The following is a 23,379-nucleotide window of genomic DNA, read 5'->3' as shown; positions in this document are numbered from 1 at the left end:
AAGAGGACCACTGGATAATTAAAAAAAAATATGTACATTCCACTTAGGATATAAATTTTATTAAAATACCTGTATGTATCTTCTCATAAGTTAGGTATTACCTTGAAAGAGATAAGAACTTTCTGAAATATCCCCAGATACATCTTTAAATTTTTTTAATGTTTATTCACTTTTGAGAGAGAGAGAGAGAGAGACAAAGCACTAGCAAGGGAGGGTTAGAGAGAGGGAGGCACAGAATCCGAAGCAGGCTCCAGGCTCTGAGCTGTCAGCATAGAGCCTGACACGGGGCTCAAACCCATGAACTATGAGATCATGACCTGAGCCAAAGTCAGAGGCTTAACTGACTGAGCCACCCAGGCACCCCCCAACCCAGATAAAACTTTAAAGGCTAATGTTATTATACCATGTTGCTTTATAACAAACATTCTTCTATCCACTTTAAGTTTTTCTGGAACTCACAGCTGTAAGTCAAAAGATTCTAACTTAGTAGTTAACCGAAACTAGTGATGTCAGAACAAGTCTCTTTGCCACATATGCAAAAAACACATATAAAATACACACCCATAGGTAGAAGTAGACATGTAATACACAGTTGTTTTTACTTATAAACAGTAAAATAACCTGAAGAACATTAAAACTCTAATCAGATTTTCATCTCAAAATATCAGTTTTATTTCCTCCAGATCAGTGAGATTGCAAAGTTTAAGTGCCATCTTGGTAGAAGGATGAGGGATGGACTTTGGTTTGCATTTAGTCCAAAAGCCCTTGATTTCTCAGGTAAGTATTTTTTTTTTGTTTGCTTAGCAGCATGGACTATTATTAATTTGCCTCCTATGTTTTCTCCTGGCCTAAAGTAGGTGAAAGAAAAGTAACAAGAGTTTCCTTTTCCTTTTAAAGAATAAACATTAAAATATTTTCCCATTTTATCCATTATAGTTTCTCCTTCCCAAAGAACCCAATCACAAAATAGGATTTTAATACCTTTAAAAGTACAACATACAATTCCTAAGGAAGGAGCCAAATAACAATGCTCACAGACAAGGGAAATAAAAAAGTGAGTATTCCCTTTTATCTGAACTCAAGCCCCCAAAATGGTCATTTCTTTTTTCTTTTTTATCTTCTTTGCTTTCTCTTTTTTATGTGCTCATTGCCAAAGTTATCCAACTTAAGGCTATGCTCCCCTGCAAGTTTGTGGATGAGAGTCCTCTGTAACATTATTTGAAAGATAATGCTTATTTTATCAGGCAAAAGGAAAACAGTTACAAATGATCTTTTTAAACAGTATTTGTTCTCTGGCCTCTCTGCCATCTCACAAAACCTGCCCCATAAGCTGATCCGGAATTCCTGGTAATTGAAATGGCTTATTTTGTATCCTCAACCCATCAATTTAGTTTTATTGGGTAATGTTACGCTCAGGTAATGCTATACAAATCTGGGCAAATGAGTTTTACTTCAAAGACTTGGGACTCAGATTATAAGTGAAAAGAGCCCAGTTCTGCTGGTGACGTGCACCTGCTGATCTGCCTGAAGTTGATGGGGATCTCGACTCTCCGAAGGGGTGGAGCATACTTTCAGCCACTGCAGCAAAACACAACTCATTCTAAATGAAGCATCGGAGAGGAGATCTCAGCAAATCCAGTGATGCTGAAATTTGTCTGGAACAGCAATCCTGAAGTCGGCTTTGGGACATCCAATAGTGCCTTCAATTATGTAAGGAGTTTTGCAAAATTCTTTAAGAAGTCTCAAAATATAAATTAACTAGTTATTACCAAAAAATGATATAAAATAAATAGCAGCCGTGCCATGATTTCAGGAGAGAAGATGGACAGTGTCACAAGTTAAGCAATGAGATATGATTGTAACTTGTAACAAGGTGGAAGTTTAAGTTCTAAAGCACTACAATATACATCAGAACATATGTGACGTTTCATGCCATTCAGGTTGTTAGGGAATGAATAAACAGAATGTCTGGGAAACTGGGGATGCCATTACGCTTGATGTTGTTCTACACAGAAACTGAATGGGACAACTGCTAATTCAAAAACTTCATATAAAGAGCTACTGCATCAACGATTAAAAGTGGGTATGCCAGATTCTACCTTAGGGAATTTAGAAAACATTCTCCCCAGTTTCCCCCATTTCTTCCAAAACTGGGGAGAATGCTTTCTTTGCCTATCTCCACATGAGAAAGACAACCTGGGTTCAAAAGAGCTGGCGTGCCTAGAGGAATTTATTTCATGTTTCTGAGTACTAGTTTCCTCTTCTGTGAGATGGGAATAATAACATCCACCTTGTTGGATTACTTTGAGAATTAAATGCCCATAAAACACTCAGCTCAGAGCCCTGCCCAGGGTGAATATTCAACTCAGGTTAGTTTACCTGACAGTGGGTTACAACCCTGTCTGTACATAAGAATCCTGGAAAAAATTTAAATCTACTGGTGTGAGGGCCCTGTCACAAACCAGTTAACATGAGAACCTGGGGTTAGGGACCACATGCTGGTCTTACGAAAACTCCCCAGGAGATTCTAATTGCAGGGAGAGTTGCAAACCATTAAGCTATCCAATTAGTCCCCCAGTGATTCTTAACCTTGGCTGTACATTGAAATCACCTGGGAACTGAAAAAAAATACCGATGCCTGGGTTTCTGCTTCTGATTTAATTGGTAAAAGGCTCAGTTTGGGAACTGGCAGTGTTCACAGTTCTCCAGCTAATTCCTTTTCTTTTTTTATCTCACTTTATTGAGATCCGACTGACATAGAAAAAGCTGTCCATATTTAAGATATACAACTTGATGAGCGTAGAGATAAGTATACACCATAAAATCACCACCACAGTCAAGGCCATAAACATACCCATCACCTCCAAAAGGTTTTTCCACCCCTCTTATTTAGTTAGTTTATTTTTCCTCAGTTAATCCTAATGTGTTCCAGATTGAAGACCACATAGAATCAGGAGGATAACACTTGCTCTGTGCATTCTGGTTGCACAGTGTGATTTCTTATCTCTTATAAATAGCCTAATTTTTCTGATTATGCAGGAAATCCACACATTAAAAATTATTAAATGCTAAAAATAATGAAAAAATAAAAATTCAAAAAATCCATAATCCCACTGCCCAGATATAAACATCATCAACAATTTGGTTTGTTTCCTTCTTGTATGCACGGTTGGGCTCATGCTATATACAGTTATTATATTCTTCTTCTTTCTTACTTTACAACATGGAAGTATTTTAAATGAAATTTAATACACATTTCAGGTGTCATTTTAAAGAAGTGGCATATACATAAAAAATGTCCTTTACACATTTTTATGATTTGCATATTTCAAAGAAAGTTCCAGACAAAGTATCTAGGAACGTTTTTGGCAAACTTCCCCTACCAAAATCAAATGTCTCTCCCGGTAGGGTAGGAAGGAATAGACTCAAGCTTCTTGATCAAGGCAGAACTCAAAGGACTGAGAATAGTACTGCCACCCAAATTCTCCTGATCAATCACATTTATCAGTAATCTTCTATAAGGAAGCAATGGCAGATGTTGGGCACTGGGCCAGGTAATGATTTGATGACTAGGTTGAGCTAAGATAGATTTCCAATAGTCAAGAAGGAAGAAGGAGGAACAGAAAATGTCCTAAAACCAGGGAAATAAATCTAAGCTCAGAGCCATAGAGCCACTGACACAATAGATGCTAACCACTGCTGACTCTGAGAAATCAGCAGAACTTTCCAGTTTCCTGCCCCCAAAGAGGAAAGTATGAAAAGGTGGCCAAAGTCGAATCTGTTTACAGGGCAGAGATGAGTTAGCACGTATTCAGTCTATGGGGTTAGACTGAAGACAAAATCTGCAGGGAAGGTGAACATGATGGTGCTAGAGAACATGCAGCCTAACCTTGCTGCAAGTCTACCAGTAAAACTGGAGGAAGAGCCTGTGCTTTGGGGCATTGTCAAGTCTGGCTTGTGAAAATGTCTTTGACATCCTCCAGAGCGGAGGTAAGCCAGCATGAAATGAGAAGACTTTGTCTTGGTGCAGCCAGGTTTCTGGGCACTTTGTAAGGCTGGGAGGCAAGTGCCTGATAATGTAATAATTTCAAAGATAAACGTGAAGTTAGAGGTAAATTCTGGTGTAGGCTAACCTTTCCTGGATGCATTAGCTCACATCCCGTCCACTTCTGAACACGGGCATCTATTTCCCGTAATCCACGATTAATTATCCATTATCTAGTATTGTTGCATAATTTTTGAATGTATGTTAGTCTTGTTACCAAAACAAAACTATAAACAAAAGGAGGCGTGGAAGAAGGAAAGGGAACTTACATTATGTTTAGAATAAAACTCACACTTAACATCGTCTGCAGGCCCTGCAGGTTCACGGTGCAGCAGCCACATTGGCCCCTTCCTGTTCCTTAAGCATTCCACACTCTTTCCTGTCTCAGGGCCTTTGCCCCGGACAGTTCCTGTCTAGAATTCTCCTCTCCTGGCTCTTTTCCTCCACAGGGCTGGCTTCTTGCCATATTTTAAATGTTCCAGATTCCTAGAGAGGACTTTCTAGACTGTCCTATCATATCAAAAGATGTACTCCCTCAGATCTCTGTTTTCTCAACGATATACTCTCCTATTTCTTTACCACCATTCATTCACTCGTTATTCTGTACTTGTGCATATCTGTCACCTCTGTGCATGGTGTGGGCATACAATAGTTGGTCTCTACCATCGTGGAGCCCACACTTTAGTGGGGGACATAAACATTAATCATACAGTCACACAACTAATTGCAAAATCCTAAGTCTGTTAATAGCTACAAATGAGAGCCTGAGGAACTGACCTGCAAGTATTTCACTTGGGATTTCTTTCCAGTTTGTTCTCTATCTTCCACTTGAATATTTGCTCCCTGAGGGCAGAGGCTTTGCTTTGTGTCTGCATGACCAGACCAAGCATGATGTGGAGACTTAACAAATGTCATCGAATAAATGAATGCTAAGCACTCACATTTACTCTTTCTTGTAAACTTCACGGCAGCCATGAGAACTATGTACAGTTATCCCTATTTTATGAATTAACAGCACTGAAGCTCAGATAACAAATTGGTCCAAGGTCATAAAGCTGGTAGCAGGACTGAAATTGAACCTGGTTGTTATTCCAAGGCTTTCTATTACACAAAGGGCACAGAAACGGCAAAGAATAAATTACTGTAAACTGCTTTACTAAACTGTAGAACTAAACTCACTGGTTAAATCATTTTCACATGTTCTCCCCATACAATCAAAATAAACAAACACACACACAAAACCCACCCCGCTATCATGCAAAAGAATCCTATAACTTCATTTCCCAGTAGCATTGCAGGAACAACCAAATCTAAACTCGTCAAGTATGCTCAAGTATTTCTCAGTGTTTGGTGATTGCAAAACTGGATTTCATTTGGATCTCTTTAAATTTGGCACCAACATGAGAGCTTGAAAGATCAAGAACAAAGATGTATGCTTGTGTGTCATTTGCCTTTCTTGGCTGAAGAAAACCAGGTACAAAGGTACCTGCTCTCTTAACTCTTTCTGAACTCTAAGAAGTTCTCTGAAATTTGAAAAGAATTCCTACAGTGGTCTCTTTGTTACTTATGACTTGAGTGTCAGCAGGGAGGAATGTGTGTGTGTGTGTGTGTGTGTGTGTGTGTGTGTATGTGTACACATGCACAGGTGTGTATCTTGCTCACATGTATGCTCTTGTATCTCTTCTCCCTGCCCCCCCCATCCCCCCGGGGATATGTCCTTCTAGATCTTGGATAACACAGTGCTAGAGTCCAACTTTAGAGAAAAGGTGGGAGAGTGAGTGAAGCCAGGGAACAAGTAATAAGGTGGTTTCTGGTCCATAATCTCAGAGCACATACTGAACTTTGGATGGAGCAGCAGCCCATCAACTTTTTCTTCTGATTTGCTCTCCTGTTTGTGCCTCCTCACCGTCACACATTATTTTTAAGTTTCCAGGCCTCTGGGTAATCCAACTGTAGATCCCCTTTTGTTTGGTGGCCCTGAGTCCTGGCACATAAATCTCTTAAGCTCACATGGGTTGCCTTTTTGGAATAGGGATAGGTGCTTTTTAAATTTATCATATGCTAGAACTTCTTTCCAAACCTTTCAAAGGTGAACCAAAAGTAAACACCTGTATAAATAAAAACATGTATATTTTACGGGACATTGTCTCATATCTTTAATTCAAAACAATATGAACTGTTGTCTAAGAAACTCCATTGTCTAAGGTACTTGCAAAATCTCCTCCTCATATGTAATGAGCCTCATATTTTGCCAAGGACTAAACTCTTGGTATGTTTGAGATTGCATGGTAAATCTGTGCCCAAAGACTTTCAACACTTTCTTTAACTAGGACAAAGGCCTTCCTGTTCGGATACTTAATTTACACTTAATCCAATCTGTATTCCATTAGTATCATCCTTAGTAATCCAATTCCATTTTTAATTTCCATTTCATAATCTCTATCCTATTACTAGCCTTTACGTAGGTCAAGAGAATGCCCTGTAGGGATACCTTCATTGACATAAATGGAGAGAAAACCGCCCTGAATTAAACTGATTACCTCTGTCCTTTGGAATAGAAGCATGCTAGACTGTAGAATGTAATCAGTCAAATGCCCACATGGCTTGCTAATATCTAATGTTATGTATGAGGAACTGATCCATCCCCTTAAGTGGTTTGCTATCCTTCCTTGTGGGTGGAATCACTGGCCTCAGTTCACCTCGAGATACGATGATATTTCCAGGGTCCTCCGGAAGGTCAGATGATTCTGTGTCTTTACCCTGTTGTAGGTGTGACTGGCCCACAAACATAAGACACCTTTGAATACATCGAAGGGACTAATGCCAGATGCCTCAGGTGCCACAGATTTCTCTTTTGAGAGCCTTGGAGTCTGCCTTCCTCAATTAACCGCCTACAACACCTTCATTGTATACCACTGAGCAAGCACTTGTGAGACGGTGTTGCTTCTGGGTTTCCAGACATGTGTCATTTCCACTGCATATTTAGTAGCACATAACTGCCTGAAGTGGGGAGACCGGAATGTGAGGCATGTCTCACAGAGGAGTAGGGTTTTCATTTAAAAAAAAAAATATCACTCAACTGCTAATGGAAACGTCAACCTCCCAGCCCTATTCTTAAAAATAAATAAATACAAGGAGTTCCCCATGTGAGAGGCACATTAGGGACGCAAGATATTCCTTTCCATGAAGTCACTCACAGCAGGCCTGTCTGGAAAAATGCTTTCATCTTCTGCAAAGGGAGGGGGGAAACGTATAGCAAGAAGGTTTAAAGACCAAGACTTTGAAATAGAGGCTGAAGTGGGAAAAGTGATCCTTAAGTAAGGTGAATTTAGGCCCAACCGGATTAATTTCTACATTTCAACGCATTGTGTGCTGCACAGAGACCAAAGAATTATGATCTGTAGAAGAGAAGCTAATGCTGTTCAAATTGGGTGTCCCACTGTCCTGGGGTTCCCATGGGGATCCAGGGGTGCAAGAGGGCAGCTGAGGTAGTAGGGTGCCCTATTGCTTCAGCCAGGATAGCTCTGATCTGCATCATGGATGTGGTTCTGCTTGAATTCATTTCACACACAGGTCATTGAGGCTCTACTATGGTGTGCCTGGCACTGTTCCAACTATGGTGACGTGGCAGCGATCAAGATAGACATGGCCTTGGCCTCATGGAGCCTGTGGTCTATGCAAGGTTCCTTGTAGACTGGTGGGAAGTGTGTGAGTGGGGAGTTTCTGTCATTAAAACCCTGACTCGTGTCCCAACATGTTCATTGTAAGGATGAATAAACTGAGCCTCAGAGACAGTCTCACCACTAATTAACTGAAGAGTTGGTGATAGAATCCAGAGGCCTTGACTTATACTCCAGTGTTATTCCTCCCAAGTTCAAACAGGAAGAGAAAATATTAAAAAAAATAAAAGAAATCTGCTCAGTCAGAGAGGATGTGAATTTTGTTCCTGAACTTGCCCTGACTCAGTCTTATCTCCCTTTGTATCCTTCTGAGTGCTCTCTCAAGATGCAGTCAGGGCGGTACACCCACCCATGCTTGGACATAAGGAAGATCATATGCATGGCCTGTCCCTTCCAGACCAATGTCTCTGTTTCCCTACTGATGGGAGGTCATCTGGCTGCAGGTTATCCCAGGGGAGCCCCCATCAGTCACTTTCCATTCATGTGGCCCTACTGCACAGTCATCTCTGTGAATCTGCCTGGGCTCTCTTGCATTCTTGCTGCATTATGTCACTCCCTTCCTTCCTTTCCTGTATGCACAGGGAACACTTTCCCTTCAACCCCCATTCCTGCCTGCTCACTCTCTTAGCCACAGACTTTGCATCTGTCCCCTTTCCTCTCTATTTTCCCCTTGAAGGTATGTACTGTGTTTTATAATGCTGATAACTACATTACAGGTAGGAGAAAATTCAATTTATTCCTCTTTTGATTCTTCACTTTTGCCTTGTTCTCTCAATTCTCTGTTTAAGATCTCCCACCCTCTTCTAATCTGGGGTTCGACCTTAGTCCTGGTCACTCGCCCTGCCTGCTGTGTGTCCCTCCCCCTTCACAGCATCTGCGATCCCTTCTCCTTGCAAAGTTCTATCTGATCAAGCTTACATGAAGAAAGGCCACCTGCAACGTTTGCCTTTCAGGATGTGGAAGGTTCCTTACTCAGCCAGTCCAGACCTTGACCTGCTAGGACACGTGACGCAGAGAATTGCTGGCTATGATCCCACACTGTCCTTAAAGATCCTGTGACACACTCAGCATCCTGTTTTGGGGAGCTGCCTACAAATCAGCTCATGCATCTCAATCCTCATCAATCCTCATCGGAGGCCTGATAGAGCATAAAGCAGCCGGCACCTGCCACAGACCTTTTCCTGAACTGTTTCTCTGTACAACACTGTTTCTTTATTATAGCAACAAAAGAAAATGATGCTTGTTTTTTGAAAAGGATATGCTTTCTTTTTTCAGACTGGCATGCTGAACCTTTTCCTTACCCTTTGAAATCCTACATCAGGTTCTCTGTACATTTTAGTGACATAGCTTACAGAAGTGACACTCTGGTTTAGTCCTCTCTTTTGTGTTTTACTGTGTCTGAACTGGGCTACTTGGGGATGAATTCAGCTGGCTTGGCCGACCTGCCAGGACCATTGTGAAGAAGGTAGAACAGGAAAGAGTTGCAAGAGATCCTTTGAGTTAAATTCACAAATGAGAATGATGTGATATTATTAGAACAAGTGCCTTAGGAAGGCTTTCAATTTAGATAACGATTCTACAGAAAAAAGCACACATTCTCTTCTAGCCCAAGTTTCGATCAATAATTATGGGGTTTGAATAGTGTTTGTTTATGGCCTCTAGGGCTGTTTTCTGTGTGTAAAGCTAGTAAGTCTAGTCAAGGACCAGATATTTGACTCTGGCTTCGAGTGACCACTGTGTTCCAAGCAGCTGAATTGATTCCAGTAAGATAAAACTCAGAGTGGGAAAGATTAGAGTTGTTTTGTTGGAAGAAATGATAGGGAATTCTCAAATGGGTAAGGTTTTGGTCTCCACTTCTGAGCTGAGAGATTAATGTCCCACAGTGATAAAGTGTCCTTAAACACCACGTCTTCCATCTCTGGGGCAGTATATTTTCCACTGCACCGAACCCAAAGTCATGTGGTGTCTTTCTTTCTTCCCCATCTTTCTTTCCACAGAGCCTCAGCCACCTTCTCCTTCACAGTAAAGGCATCTCCTGCTGATTGAAGTGTTGCCTTTGTCCTCTTCATGTGACAGTACAACAGTAAGGTCACACTGTTATTATTCACAGTAGGAAGATCACAAAGGACCTGAGGCTGAGACAGTAGGGTTTAACCCACCTGAAAATGCAAGATAGTGGTTCCCAACGTGGAAACAATTCCTACAAAACACCAGTATTCTAGCAGAGGGTATGTTCCCTCCAAGTTGTTCTTATTTGTGTCCTGGGCAGGCACGTGTCAGTCCTAGGAGATGAACCTAGCTGGTCTGGTACGGACATGCAGGCTCTGAGCTTTTCGGCTAAGCAGCCCTAAAAGTGAGGGGAGCAGTGGATATTTCCTGACTGAAGAGAAGTGGTATTGATGTTGCCAGTGCTCTTCCTGCTCAACTGTTCTCTGACGATGTTCAGGGAGTGGGGGTGTGCAGGACAATCCTGTGTATGACCACCTTCTCCATGTGCCCAGAGCCCAGAGAACAGGTCCTGTGTCTTAACCTTCGACCTCTTTCTGTCTCCCAGGGCAGTTTGCACACAGCGCGCTTTGCTAGGTTCACTCGATTCAATCTATTGATAGACCTCCTTTCATAGTCTAGTAAGTGCAGTACAATTGACTTTGGCAAAAAAAAAAAAAAAAAAAAAAAGGACGACAGTCATTGTCAACAAAGTCGTCAAAGACCTGTTTTTCTGTTGTTAAATAGGCAACTTTCAGTGTTTATCTAATTCCTTTGGTGTTTCTGCAGTGCTTAGAAGTGCTCAACCAGGTCCTTCTTCTCAAACCTGTGTTGTTGTGTACTTTGTGACCGTGCTTGCACAGACACCCCGATTCATTTTCCTCTGAGGACTGCTCTCATGCTTCCACCAGCTCAGGCGGAAACCCCGAAGTCATCCTGGACTTCTCTCTCCGACAGACGGCATCAATCCATCAGAATTTGTTTGCTCTCCCTCAAAAATATATCTGTAAAATGACAATGTTGACCACCACCACTGCTGCCACCGTGGCCAAGCCACCTTCCTGTCTGGCCAGGACGGTCACCCCTGCCTCCTCGGGGGTCTCTCTGCCTCCCCCCTTGCTCTGACAGGCTATTCTGACAGCAGTCAGAGGGCCCCAGTTAAAGCCGAAGTCAGATCATGAAACATGTCTCCTGAGAACCCTCTCTGGGCTTCTCATCTCACTCAGAATAGAAATCAAAGTCGTCACGATGGCTCACAAGGCTTCCGCTGTGCGGGCCCCTCTTGCGTGCTCCCTCAGCTCTCGCTCACTGCTCCCTTGCTGAGTTTCCCAGCACGGCCGGCAGCGGGTTCCTGGCCCGAGCCATCTGCCCTCGCTGGTCCTGCACCTGCAGGGCTGTGCCTCAGCCACGTATATGGTCTGCGTCCTCGCTTCCTTCCAATTCTTTCCTCAAAAAACTGATGCCGACTTCTTAGCGAGGCCCCCCTGATCGCTGTCTGAACACCTACCCTCTACTCCTTCTTCCTCTCTCTCTTTTCCTTAAACATATCCTTATTAAAAATAATAATATGCTTTTGTGGTTGTTTTCTTTTCTTTCCCTCTAATGTCCTATCACCTCTAAAAGAGCAGGGACTTATAATTATTATTGTCGCCTCTGTTCGGTAATGCAGCATTTGTTATAGAGAAGGTGCTCAATAAACATTTGTTGAGTGACTAAGTGACTGACTGTTAGTGTTTCCCAGGGTTTTGTCTTCTCTTGCGCCAGTAGGTGATCGTCTCACGTTTAAAATCATCTATCTGCAGATAACACTCCATGGCAGATTTCTCCTGGGAGCTCCCGACACTTGTGCTTCAACTGACTGCCAGGCATTGCCCTGGACTTCTGCATACTCTAGTGCATAACTGAGAAGTCCAGTTGTGGGACTGGCTTCAGGGGTGGCTGAAAGCAGGGCTCACACAATGTCACCAAAACCTGCTTGTTCTTGCTCCCCTCACTCCACTCTGCTTCTCTATTATCTTCATTCTCAGTTTCTCCTTCTGGGATGGGAAGATGGCTACAGCAGCTGTATTCGCCTATTCTTATGACTTGAATCCCAATACAAAGGAGAGAGCCTGTTTTTGAGGAGGTCCCAAGAAATTCCTCATATCCAAACCCTAAGTGGACTTGCTTGGGACATGTGGATCCCAGCTTTCTCATTCAGCCACTGGCAACACAGACGCACACATTCACACACATACTGCCGTCCCACGTCACTTTGGCCACGGCTTGCAGCACAGGCTCTGATCTGGATCACAAGCTGTACTCTTGGAGGTAGCCTTGCCTTTCCACATGAACTGGGTATTGTGGAGGGATCCTCAAATGAAAATTCAGAAGAAGGGAATGACGCTGCTAAAGATATTCCCTGTCTTGGTATTAGCATCCAGTTGCTCAGTCTTTAAGAGGTCTTGCTTCCTCTCTCCTGTTTATACCCAACATATTACTTTATCATACAGATTATAATTCCTTGACATACCTTAAATCTGTCCACGTCTCCTCCTCGGCATCCCTAGCACAAAGGCCTCGGTCTTTTGTGCCTGGATTGCTATAAAACCCTTCAAAATAGTGCCTCTCCTGAGAGTCATTTCAATGTGTTTCCTCCCCATTCAGAAGAAAGTTTTCTAAAATGCAGTATGGTTTCCCTGTTCCCCAGTGGCCTTTGCTAGAGTTCCCTTATCTTCCTTTCATGGTGTAGGAGGCACATTGGAATGTGACTCTAACTGGCCTCTACTCTGAATTCAAAGCCCCCTGCACCTGTGCCAGACGGAACCACCTGCTGGTCCCCAAAGGCGCTGTGGGCTTTCTCACCTCCATGTCTTTGCTTTCACTAACTGCTCAGCCTGGAAATTTCTTCCCTTGGCTCTCTACGCCTTCACCAGGGTAGGGCTGCCTGTCCTTCAATATTAAGGAAATATTTGAGGGGACCTACTGCACGCCAACTTTTCTCAATTGCCTCAGAACTGGCCGAGGTGTCCTTCCCCACCTCCCTTGAGTTCAGATTAGTTGTTTATTAGTATGTCTTCCTGTTTAACTGTGAACTCGGTGAGGAAGCCTATCATAGCTCTAGCATCCAGCACGATGCTGGGCACATAGTAGGCACTCAATAAATGATTACTGAATAAAGAGAATGTAAATAATCAAAAGATAACATGTTGTTTTTAAAAGCATCTTCACGACTAGAGTAAGGATATTATGAAAGGATCCAATAAAAGCTGTGGTGCTATGATAATTCATTCCCAAGAGTCAACTCCTCTTGAAAATACATTTCATCGGGGAGTAAGGGAGGCAGACAATGAGCACATTAAAATTGATTGGGGATCAGCCATTTGGCCTGCAATTTGAGATTCTGCTCATTGGGAAACAGTTACACCTCCTTACCATTTATATTTGTTATTTCTCTCAAAAATCGGTGCATGTATGTTTTGGTAACAAGAAACAGGATACTAAATGTCAAAAAATTGGGCAAAAGAGAATGGACCTTCATCTGGGATCATTTTAAAAGCCCCAGAAAATTCCAACTGAAAAGTCCAAAATCATGCTTTCCTTAAAAATTGCTAATAAAAATTAAACATTTATAGAGAGAAATATAATTCATGTAAATCACTGTTTCTGTGGGTAGCCTGTGTGCAACTATTTTGAACACCCACAGCGGCATTGTTCTAGGATTGGTAATCGGTTCACCGGCGTCACAAGAAAATGTCCAAACAAATTCTTCTACGGTGATGTGGGAAGAACATCATTTATTCAGAGGTGCCAACACAGTGTAGAAATCCCTTTAAGTGTTTGCATTCATCATTGATGAAAACTGATGCGTACTTGTTGCCATTTGAATTATTACAATTACAAGACAAAGTTCATGAACTTTCTTTCATATTTTAACCAAATGCTGAAGTATTTCTTCATCTTCTCAAGTATGAAAAGAAAACATGCCATTGACAAAAACAGGAACACTAACAAAGGCGTAGAAGAGGCTTCATTTAAAAAAAAAAAAACCACAGTCTTATTAACTCATCTTAACATATTGTTTAGCCCAAGATTTTTGCTCATAAAGAGGTCTGTGCGTTAAGCCAGTAAGAAGCCAGAAAACCATATTTGCCAGGAATATATATATTTCTAGTTTATAATATAAATTCTTTGGAATATTTCCAGTGAGGAAAGATGATTAGGATACCATAAATACCAAGACCTGGCATCTCCCATGGGATGGCTTAGAAAATGACAACAAAGAAGCGTAACTATAGGAAATAGCAAAGATGCTAGAGCCGAAACCCAAATGACAATTATTAAGATGGATGCAAAGAGGGGTGAGTGAATTATTAATCTTTTTCATAATCCTTGTCTTCCAGATAATGACCACATTCATTAGTGTCATTTTGAATACAAAAGTATGCTGTGGGGTTTTTCTGGATGATAAAAAGCCTCCTTCACCTTCAACTTTTCTTCATGGTTGAGTATTCCAATCTTTCTGGGAATTTGACTCGGTAAGTTGCTCATCTTATGCTGGGACCTGTAGGACAAGGATGTCCTTTCTGGGCTGTTGATCTCTTAGTTAACCCAATTGTCCGGGGTTGCCCTTTCTCAATTACAGACGGTCTCTCTCCTTAATGTATTCTCATACAGAAAATACTAGAATTTGGTTCAGTTCAAAGAACAATTTGATATAGAATTCAAGCAAAGTGCAAGTATGCTATAAAAATATTATTCAATTCATCATAAAAACGATTTTATGTATTCCTTTTAAAGAACACATCTCTTGTATCTTTTAATTTGAGTTCTACTTAGTTAACATATAGTGTAATGTTGGTTCCTAAAGAACACATCTATGGTATGAGCTGAGGTATAATACTGGCTATTATTGGTAGAAGGCTTACTATGTATTGAGCACTCCACTAAGAGATTTACTTCCACAATTTATGGAATCTTCTTGGATACCCTTTAATAGGAGCCAGTTAAATTATTTAATCAAAATGAAAATATTTTAGAACTATTTATTAAAAAACACAAAGAAGACATATAAGTGTACATTCATAAGTGTGTCTAGCTTTATCAAATATTAAAATCAATTTTATAAATCTTTATTGCTTTGTTTTATGAAAACTTTACTATCATTTCCAGGCTTGGATTGCTTTAACAAAATCTAACCTAAATCTAATCAATTTCCAAAAGAATTTGATAAAATAGAAAAAAAGAGGGGCACCTGGGTGGCTTGGTCAGTTAAGCATCTGACTTCAGTTCAGGTCACGATGTCACTGTTTCTGGGTTCGAGCCCTGTGTCAGGCTCTGTGCTGACAGCTCAGAGCCTGGAGCCTGCTTCAGATTCTGTGTCTCCCTCTCTCTTTGCCCCCCCCCCCCCCCCCGACTCATGCTCTCTCGGTCTCAAAAATAAATAAACATTTAAAAAATTAAAAAAAAAATAAAAGAGAAAAAGCATTAATGAAGGACAAATAATATGTACCTTAAGGTGATATTTTCTGGAGTATATGTGAAAATGATATAAATGGAAGTGTATCTTCTTTTAACTTGTGATTTTTAACATTTAAAGATTTACCTATTTAAATACTTTCAGTGGAACAGAACTGCCATACTAATGGTTGCATAGCTTGTTATGGACTAAGATCCTCCACAGTGAGCACTCTGAATCCAAGCTTCTACTTAACCTCTGAACCAGGAGGACAAAGGGCAGGCTGACACAATCTCAAATTCTTTCCATCCACTATCTTAGTTGGAAATTTTGACAGCTATTTTTCTTTTCTTTCTTTTTTTTTTGCTATGTGATGAGAATTTTAAAAATGATTATACACTTCACAGCTTGCCTACCATTCTAATTCAGAGAAGAGCACAAAGTACATGTAACTATAGTGTAATGTATTAAATTTGGGTTTGAAAACACAGGAATATCTATCTATCAGTCATCTACACACACACTATATATATGTATATATGTATATATGTATATATATGTATACACATATACGTACACACACACACATACACACATACACTGTGTCAGATCCAAAATCAGCAGGAAATATTGATATCTAAGATACTTATAAGAAGGACTTGCAGATTTTCTAATTTTTACCAGCATGAAGCCTGAAAAAGTTTAAACTGTACTCTACTTCTTCTCCAAGAAAGCATCCAAAAGAAAAGCCATTCCTATGTTGTCTTAGTTGGGTCTTCCAGAAAGAATGGCTTGACTGTAAGGAACTGATCACATGAAATCTTAAGCATACATTCTGTGCAGAGGCTCATATTTTCTCCTACAGAGAATCCGGAGAGCGATTTCACATAATTCCATACGCACCACTCAACAATGCATGTGATCATTTACCTGTTTCCTTTTAACAATGGGAAAAACAGTGGAATGCCGGACTGAAACAAGCTAATGGCATGCTTCCCTCCTTGCTCTGAGCTTTAAGTTGGCGCTTCACTGAACAGTCTTCTGTGTGCCCTGGTGCTATCTGAGGGCACATGGTCAACCCCAGATCATGCTCTGCTCTGGAGCACAACACCCCTTTCCCTTCTCCTTGTCCACACCAACCTTTTTAATCAGGCAAATTTTGAACATCGTTGAGGCAGTATAGTCAGAATAGTGTCGAGTAACTCAAGTCAGTGGGTCTCACTGGGTCAAGATTCTTTACCTATTAAATGTTGATTACTGTGCTGATTGCAGGGCTGTTTGGTGGGGGTTCTTTGTGTCAGCAAACTATTAATAGGATGAGGGGGAAAGATTTGGTGGAAACCATCAGTGACAAAAAGAAGTAGCTCATGAGTCTTTTAGATGCTTCACAATCTTGCACTGTGATTTACTAGTTTTTGGTTTGGGTAGATCAAAATGTTTTTGATGAGCTATTTAAGGACTTTGTAGTCCAGTGAGGATTTCTAGGACTTGGCTAAAGGAATCCACTAAATTTCATGCTTTTAAGTTCAAGGATGGCATCTTCTGTTTGAACTTTTAGTCCCTACCATAGAGACTGGCATATGGTAAGAACTTCAGTTTTTTTCAATGAATCAATAAAAAGGGATAGAAACTAGAGTGTGTAAGTAGGGTATACAGACAAGGAGTGGCATATATTTGTGTGTATCAAATCTATATCCTTTATTTTTTTAATTTTCTAAAGTATATAAATTATATATCTCTTAATAAATTATATATCTTTAATAAATAATTACATACCCTTTAACAAATAATTCTAAAAGAATTTACAAATATAAACAATTCTATGATAAGGAGAGAGGTGTCAGACACAAGAATCCTCTTTGTTGAAAAGGGAGAATTTATTAAGTGTTTTTATAAAACAATAATCAAAATATTCTTTCAAGATGACTTACTTAGAAATTTAAAGGTTTGCAAAAATGAATATCGCAAATATCTGTCAAAATTAATTATTCTTAGCCATAGATTCTTACAGAAATAGGACAATGTCAAATATTCCCTAGAGACACTTTGCCTTATCTGTGCTTCCAGATGCATTTACTGTGCAATGTACATTTTGATAGCGTTGTAAGTCCTGAAACACCTTCTGTGAATTTAACTTCCTAAAATTCCTGAAAATTATTTAAAGCTCTTTGGTTTTGGAACATTAGGGGCACAAATCTTAAATAGGTGCCTCCTAATGATGAAAGATGCATTTATATAAACCTAAATTGCCTCATATTTTAGATCTTTTGTGTGTGTGAAGTAATATACAATTTCACCAGAAGATGGCAGCATTCTGAAAGAAAAAAAGAAACAAAAGCAAACATAAAAACAACAATATCGATACTGTAACTACCTTGCTTTTTATTCTTGAAAGTTTTAGTGATGACAGTCTTTTAACTGGTGTTAATCTTTTTTTCTTGTATATTTTCCTTTTCAAGGTGTAAGATGTCCTTATTCCAAGAAAAAAAACTTAGTAGTTTTAAGTGTCTACCTGTATGTACTATTTTCTCACTAAAGAAGAAAGTCCTTTGAAAGACTGAACAAGCATCTAAAGGCTACAGAATTTTAAGTTAGTGGCACATTAATTTTCTCATGGAGTAAAAAATATCTAAAAATAATATATGTAATAATCAAACTTATGACTCAAGAAGAGATCAAATGTGTTAGAATTTTTCTCCAAAATATCTTTGTGGGCTGGAGAAGCATTCTTGTGCACTGTGAAATACATTATATAGAAACACAATTTTAAAAATATGGGGGCACCTGGGTGGCTCAGTCAGTTAAGCATCCGACTTCAGCTCAGGTCATGATCTCGCGGATTCGTGGGTTCCAAGCCCTGCATCAGGCTCTGTGCTGACAGCTCAGAGCCTGGAGCCTGCTTTGGATTCTGCGTCTCCCTCTCTCTCTGCCCCTCCCCCATTCATGCCCTGTCTCTCTCTCTCTTTCAAAAATAAACATTAAAAAAAAAAAACATGAAAAGATTCTCCATGGAGAAAATATATGTAATATATATAATACAATATAGAATCTAATGTATATGATATTTTATATATTCTATATAATTTTATTTATTTAGAAACCTTTCAAAACAATGTGCTCTTATCTTAAATCTATTTTAAATTCAGACATCTGATTACATATTTATTTTTTTGTTTATACCAATACTGAAAAAGCTCTTTATCGCCTGCAAGAGTAATAGAGCTACCCATACCCTCGTGTGCCAACTTACTGACAACTTTAATTGAACTGAACTGAAAAGAGGCACAGGGAACATGTAGTCATGTCCTTGTAATGCCCTTTCAATTTATACAGCAAATGGATAATCTACTATAACAATATTCTTTAAACCAATTCATGAGTAACAATGCCTCTGTGTAACTTAGAAATATGCTAGGAATAATTAGGAAAAAATAGACATATGATGTTAACAGTAATAAAAGTATTGAAATGATTTGAGTTTTGTACCTCCTGCTTTTAAGTGGCATTATATAGTTTTTCCCATATATACAGTAAATACTTCCTGGCTTGATGATAATATTTTAACGAAAGTTTTCAGGAATTTTCTAAGAAAAAAATTACGTTTAGTATTCTATTGTGTGAAAAATTTAAGAAAAATAGTCCTTCAGCCTGAGTATAAATATAAGCAGGTATCCTTGGTGCCTATTCCTGCTGCCCATGTAACAACTAAATGAGAATGTATCATCTTTGTTCCCCTGGAGTCAGCCTGACCTAATTCCCTCCACTCAGGCCTATCTGACAGAATACAGTTTTAGTGAATGACCAAAAACACCACCTTAACTTTGAATCTGTGATTTTACCTTGCTCAAAGCATTCTTATCCCTCAGAGGGTCCCAGAGAGCTAATGTGGTCCTGGCACTCATCGTCACATCTCAGGACACAGATCCCCTGTGATCAACGTTAAAACTGAGGTTTGGACCTAACCCCTAAGGTGACAGATTTGATATCAAAGTGAGTTGTGATAGAGACGAAAACGTAGAGGTTGCAAAAAGTATTTTGAGGAGACGTATGAGAGAACACTTAATTATCCCCCACCCCCACCCTCGAAGGATATAATAGGATTGGGAATCAGAAGATTTTGGAAGAAGTGACTTTCGGGAGAGATTTTAGTGTGCTAGGAGTTTCCCCCTACATCCTGCCCTACAAAGAAGTGTTAGTAAGTAGGGTGTTTGCTCTCATTTCAAGGCTGGTTAAAGGGACTTCAAACGGACCTTCTGGACATGGAGAGGCTGATATGTGTCGCTGTAGCATGGGGGACAGGAACCTGATCTGGACTGAGTGGCCTGCCTATTTGGTGATGAATCAAAGGAGATGTGGCTGTATTCAATAGCAGGTGGATTCCTAGCTCTTTCAGGAAAAGGCATGTTAGTGTTTCTTATAGATCAGAGATGTATGTGTGGCGTAATTTAAGGACCTGTTCAAAGGACTGACCAGAGGGGTAAAGAAGCCCCAGCTAGGAGAAGTTAAAAGTGTCTGCATTCCGAGGCGCCTGGGGGGCTCAGTTGGTTGAGTGTCTGGCTTTCGCTCAGGTCATGAGCACGTGGTTTGTGAGTCGGAGCCCCCCGTCGGGCTCTGTGCTGAAGGGTCAGAGCCTGGAGCCTGTTTTGGATTCTATGTCTCCCTCTCTCTCTGCTCCTCCCCCGCTCATGCTCTCTCTCTCTCTCTTTCTCTCTCTCTCAAAAATGAATAAACATTAAAAAAAAAAAGTGTCTGTATTCCTAGGGGCTGCAGAAAAAATAAGTGACCAGTGAAAACAGAGATGTAAAGAGTCCACTAAAGGAATTAGAGATGTGGCTAAACTCCAAAGTGGCTCCCAATGATTTCTGCTTCCTGTTAAACATGCCCTAGAAAGCCCCCTCCCACACTGATGGGTATTTTATGACCAAAAAGAATACAACAGAAATCATGGTGTATGGCTTTCAAAGCTAGCTCATAAAAAGCACTGCAACTCCTGCCTCGGTTTCCCAGAATTCTCACCCTGGGGGATACCAGCGGCTGTGATGGGAGGATACTAAGGCTGTCTTGTGAAGAGACCCACGTGGGGAAAGACCAATTGGCCAACTGTGTGAGTAAGCCCCTGTGGAGGCGGACCTTCCACTCCTACGTGGCTGCAACCTCACGAGAGACCCTGTATTGGAACCGCAAGATTGGGCCACTCCTGAATTTCTGGTACATGGAAACCATGACATGATGATTACTATTGTTTTGAGCCATACATTAGGGTTGATTTGTAAAAAAAAAAAAAAAAAAAAAAACAGAGGAGCCTAAAGGAAACCAAAGATACTGCTAACACCAGCTGGATGGCCTTTGAGGAAGCTTTCAGGGAGAGCTTAAAGAAAAGGGAGGAAAGTATTACTAGGAAAAAAGGATCCTTCTTCTTTAGCAACAGCATAGTTAGCAGTACAGTTGTATGTGGTACTGTGGAAAGCAAAAAAATATATATGTAAGGTATTTTGGGATCTAGCAAAGGAGATTTCCAGGCTGGGTTAAAGGTATTGCCTGACTTCTTATTACTTACACTAAAATGCAAAAGGAAAGACAGAAGCTTCTTCCCAGCCTCCTCAGACAATAAATACGAAAATTAAGAAAATGTTTCCAGGGGCGCCTGGGTGTCTCAGTCAATTAAGCGTCCCACGTGGGCTCAGGTCATGATCTCATGGTTTATGAGTTCAAGTCCCACCTCAGGTTCTGTGCTGACAGCTCAGAGCCTGGAGTCCTCTTCAGATTCTGTGTCTCCTTCTCTCCATGCCCCCCCCCCCCCGCCCCACACTTGCACACACACACTCTCTCTCAAAAATGAATACACATTAAAAAAATTTAAAAAAGGAAAATGTTTCTAGGTAAGATCAAATCTAGGTCGCAGCCAAAACAATATAACTAAAGATGAAATCCTTTACCAAGTCCTCAAAAATATTTAAGATAATGCTTGAGAAAACTGTCCACACAGGGGCGCCTGGGTGGCTTGGCAGATTGAAAGTCCAACTTCAGCTCAGGTCATGATGTCACTGCTCGTTGAGTTCAAGCCCCACATCGGGCTCTGTGCTGACAGCTCACAGCTCAGAGCCTGGAGTCTACTTCAGATTCTGTCTCCGTCTCTCCGAGCCCCACCCCTGCTCGCACTCCCTCTTTCTTTCAAATATAAATAAACATTAACAAAAATTAAAAAAAAAAAGCAACTGTCTACACAAAAAGCTCACTAAGGATGTTTAGGGTGTACATCAAAGATCCTTTATATTAAACAAAGGATTTCTAAGAATCATCAGGGCACTGCCTCTAAGATGACTCAGCAGGGGTCTGAGGCAGAGAAAGACTTATCTTAAAGACATTTGCAAGTTGGCTCCATCTAATGGAGTAAACTCTAATAAGACACACAGGAGATGCCGGGAGTGCCTGGGTGGTTCAGCTGGTTACGCAACCTACTCTTGATTTCAGCTCTGGTCATGATCTCATGGTTTGGTTTGTGAGATCGAGCCCTGCATCAGGCTCTGATGCTGTCAGTGTGGAGCCTGCTTGGGATTCTCTCTCTCTCCCTCTCACTCTCTGCCCCTCCCTTGCTCATGTACTCTCTCTTTCAAAATAAATAAATACATAAACTTAAAAAAAAAGACACACAGGAGATGCATAAAATTTCAAAGAGATTATATTAGCAGAAACACCTTTATCTTAGATCAAAAGATTCAGAAATAGTGCAAAACCAATGGAGGACTTGGGAACCCCCAAACTCTATAGGCAGAAACCAAGATGAGAAAACTACTCAGCTGCAAACAGTGGTCATTTCATAAGAAAAAGGAAGCGTGACTTAAAGGGCAGAACCACGGTCTCAAAGGGATGAACCCGGAACCATGGAGAGTTAACTCCCAGGTAGTAGTAGGAATGATTTCTAGTCAAAACCATTCAAATATCTGCCATGCTGTTTTTCAGAATTTCTGCAGGTCCTGACTCCTGTGTGCATCCCATTTTCTCCCTTTTTGTATGGGAGAATTTATAGTGGTTATGCTGTATCTATCATAGCACTGATCACTGGGTATGTTCACAGGTCTTCAGATGAAGAAGAACTATGCCCAAAGGCCTTACTCGAGGAACTATATCTTGGGAGTCTCATCTAAATTTGGATTTCATTAATATAACAAGATCTTGAAGATGGCAAAGATGCTGTCATGAGAGGAGTCTTCTGAAGGCCTTTGGAGGAGGTGAATGTCTTTGCATGTATGAAAGATATGGCTCATTTGCTGATCAGCCTTCAAGATGGCCTTCAATAATTCTCACCTTTGTAAACATTTCCCGTGTGGTCTCTTTCCATATTCAACCAGGGCTGGTCTGTATGACCAACAGAATATGGCCGGCATGCTAGGCTGACTTCTAATTTCTTGGGATCTCGCTGGGGGAAGCCAGGTGCCACGTACGAGGACACTCAAGCAGCCCTCCTGAGAGATCCACATAGAAGAGAACAAATCTTCCAGCACTAATCTCTGTCACACAAGTGAGCCAATTTACAAATGATTCTTGCAGCCTCTGTAAAGCTGACAGAGGACTGCATCCCAGTAGACATTTGACTGCAGCCTCATGAGATACTTTAAGCTAGAACCACATACCAGAGTTTCTTTTATATTCTGAACTTATTAGAAACCATGAGAAATAATAACTATTTTAAGACACAAAGTTTAAATATGCTTTGTTACATAGCAACAGATAACTGATACAGCAGGTAACAGTTTCTGGAACATCTCATCCAGTGAGATCTTTTCTATTCTACTTTCCATCTCACTTCTCATTACACAGCTTCTAGCCAGTGATGAATGGGGTGAGCTAGGAAGGAAAAGGAAGTTGAGCCCCACTCCCAACCTCCCCTGGCTGCAGGCAGACCAAACTAAGAAAGAGGGAGTAAGTCTTAGAGGGAAAGGAAGATTAAAATGCTGATTATGATACATATTGAACCTTCTCATTTCTGATTCATGACTGCTACCTTTTGGAATTTAAAGCGATTGTATTATTTAAGAGTGTTTAGTAAGACTCATGGGAGTCCCTGAGTTTTTGTCTAATCAAGGAGGAAGAAAAGTCGCTTGTTTGTTGTGTCAGGGGTCGGGTGTTGGGTGTCGGGTGTTTGTTGTGGAAGATGTAATAAAAAATTAGCTTGTTTGTGATTTCATTCTATCAGGTAGTGCATGTTTAGCGAAGATCACATTCCTGGAAAA

The 23,379-nt window shown here is 40.6% G+C and overlaps 1 protein-coding gene across 8 annotated transcripts in view; it reads right to left on the bottom strand.

Moving 5' to 3' along the window:
* The window catches only part of DLC1 (DLC1 Rho GTPase activating protein), a 423,086-nt gene that overhangs the window by 261,458 nt on the left and 138,249 nt on the right, over window positions 1-23,379 (bottom strand). The window lies entirely within an intron of this gene.

This window comes from Acinonyx jubatus, chromosome B1 (assembly GCF_027475565.1).
Source record: "Acinonyx jubatus isolate Ajub_Pintada_27869175 chromosome B1, VMU_Ajub_asm_v1.0, whole genome shotgun sequence".
In the NCBI taxonomy this organism is placed as follows: domain Eukaryota; kingdom Metazoa; phylum Chordata; class Mammalia; order Carnivora; family Felidae; genus Acinonyx; species Acinonyx jubatus.
Note: the sequence above shows the minus strand (reverse complement) of the source record. Positions and strands in the feature narration are given on the sequence as shown.